We start from the raw sequence: 6,656 nt of genomic DNA on the forward strand, positions 1-6,656 counted from the left end.
TATTTACTTTTCCGTTGCTACTGTTACAATCACTACAAAACCCAAAAATATTAATTTTGCTATTGTTACCGTTACTTCCATATTACTTTGCTACTAAATACTTTGCTGCAGATACTAAGTTATCCAGGTGTGGTTGAATTGACAACTCAACTGCTAATACTTGAGAATATTCTTTGGCTCCCCTTGTGTTGAATCAATAAATTTGGGTTGAATACTCTACCCTCGAAAACTGTTGTGATCCCCTATACTTGTGGGTTATCAAGACTATTTTCTGGTGCCGTTGCCGGGGAGCATAGCTCTGTTCTTTGAGTCACTTGGGATTTATATCTGCTGGACACTATGAAGAACTTGAAAGACGAGAAAACAAAAATCTATCCCTCAACTACGAGGGGAGGTAAGGAACTGCCATCTAGCTCTGCACTTGATTCACCTTCTGTTTTGAGTAAGCTTGCGACACCTAAACCTGCTTCTGCTATTCGTTCTGATATGTCGCATGTTATTGATGATGCCACTTCTACTATGCATGATACTTATGATGAAACTACTTCTATGCTTGATACTACTGTGCCACTTGGTGAATTTCTTGATGAACAACTTGCTAGGGCTAGAGAGAATGAAATTATTGAAACTGATTATATTGAAGATAGTGATGATGAAGACTCTCCCCCTAATTAATATGAATTACCTGTTGTTCCTGAGGTTATGTTTTGGATGAAGAATCTGCTAGAGCCATTCTTGCTTGCAATGATAAGTGATCTTAAGAAATTATTAGCTAAATGGAAGCAGCGATCTCTTAATGCTAGAATGAACCCTGACCCTGCTTTTGCTACTTCACCTATCTGTGTTACTGAAAAGGATTATGAATTCTCTGTTGATCCTGATATAATTACTTTGGTTGAGTCTGATCCTTTTCATGGCTATGAATCTGAAACTGTTGTGGCACATCTTACTAAATTAAATGATATAGCCACCCTGTTCACTAATGATGAGAAACTCGCTACCTTTATATCCTTAAAATATTTCTGTTCTCATTAAAGGGTGATGCTAAGATATGGTTTAATTCTCTTGATCCTGGTTGTGTGCGTAGTCCCCAGGATATGATTTTTTACTTCTCTGCTAAATATTTCCCTGCTCATAAGAAACAAGCCGCTTTAAGGGAAATATATAATTTTGTGCAAATTGAAGAAGAGAGTCTCCCACAAGCTTGGGGGAGGCTCCTCAAGTTACTTAATGCTTTGCCTGATCATCCTCTTAAGAAAAATGAAATACTTGATATCTTTTATAATGGACTAACCGATGCTTCTAGAGATTACCTGGATAGTTGTGCTCGTTCTGTTTTCAGGGAAAGAACACCGGATGAACCTGAAATTCTATTGAATAATATGTTGACAAATGAAAATAATTGGACGCTTCCTGAGCGAGCTCCTGAGCCTATTCCTAAACCAACTCCGAAGAAGAGAGGTGTTCTATTTCTCAGTCCTGAAGATATGCAAGAGGCAAAGAAATCTATGAAAGAAAAATGTATTAAAGCTGAAGATGTTAAGAATTTACCTCGAAGAAATACATGGTCTTAATTTACCGCCTGTTGAAGAAACATATGATCTTAATTCATCACCTATTGAAGAAACTCATGGTCTTGATAACCCGACATAGGTAGTAAAGGTAAATTCTCTCTATAGATACGATAAAGCTGAAATCCCTCCTACTAAAATTGCTAGCCAATGCTTGGATGAGTTTGATAACTTTATGGTTAAGCAAGAAGATTTCAATGCTTATTTTGGTAGACAATTAAAAAAAATGCTTATACGATCGAACACTTGGGTGATTATATGTCTAGAGTTAAAGGTGAGCTAAAACTCATTAGTAAACATGCTTCTATGGTTACCACTCAAGTAGAACAAGTACTTAAAGCTCAAAATGATTTGCTCAATGAATTGAATAGTAAGAATAATGACTATGCAGTTAGAGTGGCTACTAGAACTGGTAAAATGACTCAGGAACATTTGTATCCAGAAGGCCACCCTAGGAGAATTGAACAAGATTCTCAAAGAAATAATACTGATGCACCTAGTCCTTCTAAAAAGAAGAAAAAGAAAAATGATAGGACTTTGCATGCTTCTATTGAACCTATTGCTGAACCACCTGAGAATCCAAATGATATTTCTATTTCCGATGCTGAAACACAATCTGGTAATGAACCTAATAAAAATGCTAATGATGATGTTCATGATGATGCTCAACCTAGTAATGATAATGATGTAGAAATTGAGCCTGCTGTTGATCTTGATAACCCACAATCAAGGAATCAACGTTATGATAAGAGAGACTTTGTTGCTAGGGAACATGGTAAAGAAAGAGAATCATGGGTTCAGAAACCCATGCCTTTTCCTCCCAAACAATCCAAGAAAAAGGATGATGAGGATTTTGAGCGCTTTGCTGAAATGATTAGACCTATCTTTTTGCGTATGCGATTAACTGATATGCTCAAAATGAATCCTTATGCTAAGTATATGAAAGATACTGTTACTAATAAAAGAAAGATACCGGAAGCTGAGATTTCCACCATGCTTGCTAATTATACTTTCAAGGGGAGCCAAAGAAACTTGGAGATCCAGGAGTACCCACTATACCATGCTCCATTAAAAGAAACTATGTTAAAACTGCTCTATGTGATCTTGGAGCCGGTGTTAGTGTTATGCCTCTCTCTTTATATCGTAGACTTGACTTGAATAAGTTGACACCTACTAAAATATCTTTGCAAATGGCTGATAAATCAACTGCTATACCTGTCGGTATTTGTGAGGATGTGCCTGTTGTGGTTGCAAACGTTACTATTTTAACGGACTTTGTTATTCTTGATATTCCCGAGGATGATAGTATGTCTATTATTCTTGGAAGACCCTTTTTGAATACTGCAGGAGCTGTTATTGATTGCAATAAAGGCAATGTCACTTTTCATGTTAATGGTAATGAGCATACGGTACACTTTCCGAGGAAACAACCTCAAGTTCATAGTATCAACTCTATTGGAAAAATTCCATCGATTATTTTTGGAGGTTTTGAATTTCATCTTCCTACTGTCAAGAAGAAATATGATATTCTTATTATTGGGGATGTGCATATCCCCGTTGAGGTAACATAGTGTTATTCGAAATTTCTCTGGTCCCATGTTATTCGGAATGAGTTTGTTAACAAGACCTGATCAATCTTGTTAGTGGATTCCTTTTGATGAGCATGAGATGGATGAAACTAGAAGGCACAACCTTCTGTACCCTCCTTCTACTTTCTGTTATTTAGTTGAAATAAAGTAAAAATTGTATTTTCTGTCTGTTTTCTGATTTATCCGTGCAATATAAAAATACCCCGAAAATAAAAGTTCTCCAAATGCCCTGAAATTGGAATATGATTTTTTCTGGAATATTTGAGAATATCTGGCACTGAGAACACAGCAGGAGGGGCAACCACCTAGCCACGAGGGTGGAGGGCGCGCCCTACCCCCTGGGCGCGCCCCCCTGCCTCGTGGGCCCATGGTGGCCCTCCTCCACTTATTCCTGCACCCACACACTTCTTCTTCCTCCCAAAAAAATCACCATCCAGCTCAAGCACGAGTTCTAGCTCATTTTGCTGCGATTTTCGATCTCCTTGCTCAAAGCACCTCTCACAAAACTGCTTGGGGAGATTGTTCGTTGGTATGTGACTCCTCCATTGCTCCAATTTGTTTTTGTTCTAGTGCTTTATTCATTGCAAATTTGTGCTGCATAGGTGACCATGTTCTTGAGCTTGCATGTCAAATTTATATGGTTCCAAGTAGTTCTAATGCATGATATAGGCTCTAGGCACCTGTAGGAGTAGTTGCTATCAATTTTATTGAGCTTGGTTCACTTTTGTTTGAAGTTACTAAAAATTTCATAATTTTTCAGAAAATAATGAAGAGATTTTTGAGGGGCTCATCGAGCCGAAGCTCGAAGGAAAAGCAGAATGAAGAAGCACAGAGGCCCAAATATAATTTGCCTCGCACCGCGGAGGTTTGGCCGTGTGAATGGCCTTCTGATGATTTCTTGAGAGAAGCCGGGATTTATGATGATTTCTATTCATTGGCTGAGAATGCAGGCCTCACCGACTTCCTCCGCGATCAACGCAACCAGTATATCTTACTCACCAATACTTTTGTGCAAAACTTCTACTATTATCCTAAGGAAACACCTCCTTCAGTAGAGTTTCATTTATATGATGTTGTTAAGAAGATGCCACTAGATGAATTCTGCAAGGTTTGCAAAATACCTTTTGAGGGTAGTTTAGATGAACCACATCGTAAAGATGTGGATGGGTTTATTGGCACTATTACTGTGGGGGAAACTAGGAAGGTTTCTGATGCAAGAATCACTAGCATACATTTTCCTGTTTTACGCTACTTTGCCACATTTGCTAGTCGTTGCTTAATTGGTCGCGGAAACTGTGGAAACCTTAGTGTTCCTGATATTATCATTTTGTTCCATGGTTTATTCCGCGATAACACTGTTAGTATGGGCGGAATTATTGCTAAACGGTTAAGTTTGACCCGTACAAAGGGTCCCATCTTTGGACGTATTTATGCTTCACGCCTTGCTGCACACTATAACATACCTATTAGGCACTATGAGAAAAAAGAAAAATTGCTGCCCACTGCTTATTTGGATTATAAGAGTATGGTAGCGCATGACTTTATTGTTAAGAATAGGGAAGGGGCGCTTAAATACAAATTGTTCTTTGATAAACATCACCCTGAGACTATTATCTTGCCTGCTCCCTCCTTGTTTAATTTATCTACAGGTCTGTATCTCGTTCCGTGGGCGGCCATTCACGCCTACCGAAACCCTGCACCAGCCACGGAGCCGGAACCACAATTTGAGCCTCCACGATAGTCTAACTACCAGTGGGATCCGGAGATGCTTTCCAGCCAGTGGCAATCAGAGTCTTCATCATCTCAGTACAACCCCGGCTACAACTACGGATATCCGCCAGGCCATCTGTGGCAATAAACCAACTTAGGCCAAAAGCCTAAGCTTGGGGGAGTACGTATTTCCCACCGACAATACATTCATGTTCACACACACTCATTGCTAGATGTCGGTGCTCATACTCTTTCACTGTAATATCCATGCTAGTTTATTCTATTTTTCCTGCTTTCTTCTTGTGTGTTTGATAAACCTTAAGAAAAAACAAAAAAATAGTGTAGCTTCTAGCTAGTTTACTTTTCTTGCTGTAGTAGTAATAATTAAAAGAAAACCCAAAAAGATTTCTCGTTCTTCTTTTGCTTGTTGGGAGCTTTCCCGTGTAAATAGTTTTTATTTCTTTTCTTTTCTTTGGGGGTCGATAGGAGAAGACCATAATTAAATTGTTGAAGTGGCTCTTATATGCATAATTGTTGATTTAACTAAGAGCCCATATTGCCTTGTCTTCTCTTGTTTATTGAATGCTCGCAGATTTCAGCTTAGTCCAATGCACGTGCACTCTTATTATTTTTCACATCGTTCAGTCGTGCAAGTGAAAGGCAATTATGACGATATATGATGGACTGACTGAGATGAGAAAAGCTGGTATGAACTCGACCTCTCTTGTTTTTGTAAATATGATTAGTTCATCGTTCCTGATTCAGCCTATTATGAATAAACATGTTTGCAATGACAATTAGCGATCATAGTTGCTCGTGCCATGCTTGATTAGCTATGAGTTATAATGGTTTACCTTGCATGCCAACATGCTATTAAAATGGTTGTGATGTGGTATAGTGGGGTGGTATCCTCCTTTGAATGATTTAAGTGACTCGACTTGGCACATGTTCACACATGTAGTTGAAACAAAATCAACATAGCCTTCACGATATTTATGTTCATGGTGGATTATATCCTACTCATGCTTGTACTCAATGTTCATTAATTTTAATGCATGTTCATGACTGTTGTCGCTCTCTAGTTGGTCGCTTCCCAGTCTTTTGCTAGCCTTCACTTGTACTAAGTGAGAATACTGCTTGTGCATTCAATCCCTTAAACCCCAAAGTTATTCCACATGAGTTCACTATACCTTCCTATATGCGGTATCTACCTACCGTTCCAAGTAAATTTGTATGTGCCAAACTCAAAACCTTCAAATGAAATTCTGTTTTGTATGCTCGAATAGCTCATGTATCAACTAGGGTTGTCCGTATCTTCCATGCTAGGCGGGTTATTCTCAAGAGGAGTGGACTCCGCTCCTCACTCACGAGAAAATGGCTGGTCACCGGGATGCCCAGTCCCATGCTTTATGCAAACTAAATCAAAATAATTGCAAACAAAACTCCCCCTGGGTCTGTTGCTAGTTGGAGGCACTTGTTGTTTCGAGCAAGCTATGGATTGATGCTTGTTGGTGGAGCGGGAGTATAAACTTTACCATTCTGTTTGGGAACCGCCTATAATGTGTGTAGCATGGAAGATATCGCCATCTCTTGGTTGTTATGTTGACAATGAAAGTATGACGCTCAAAATATTATTTATCTCTATTTCAAAACCGAGCTCTGGCACCTCCACAAATCCCTGCTTCCCTCTACGAAGGGCCTATCTATTTACTTTTATGTTGAGTCATCACCCTCTTATTAAAAAGCACTAGCTGGAGAGCACAGTTGTCATTTGCATCCATTACTA

This window comes from Triticum aestivum, chromosome 3D (assembly GCF_018294505.1).
Source record: "Triticum aestivum cultivar Chinese Spring chromosome 3D, IWGSC CS RefSeq v2.1, whole genome shotgun sequence".
Lineage (NCBI taxonomy): Eukaryota > Viridiplantae > Streptophyta > Magnoliopsida > Poales > Poaceae > Triticum > Triticum aestivum.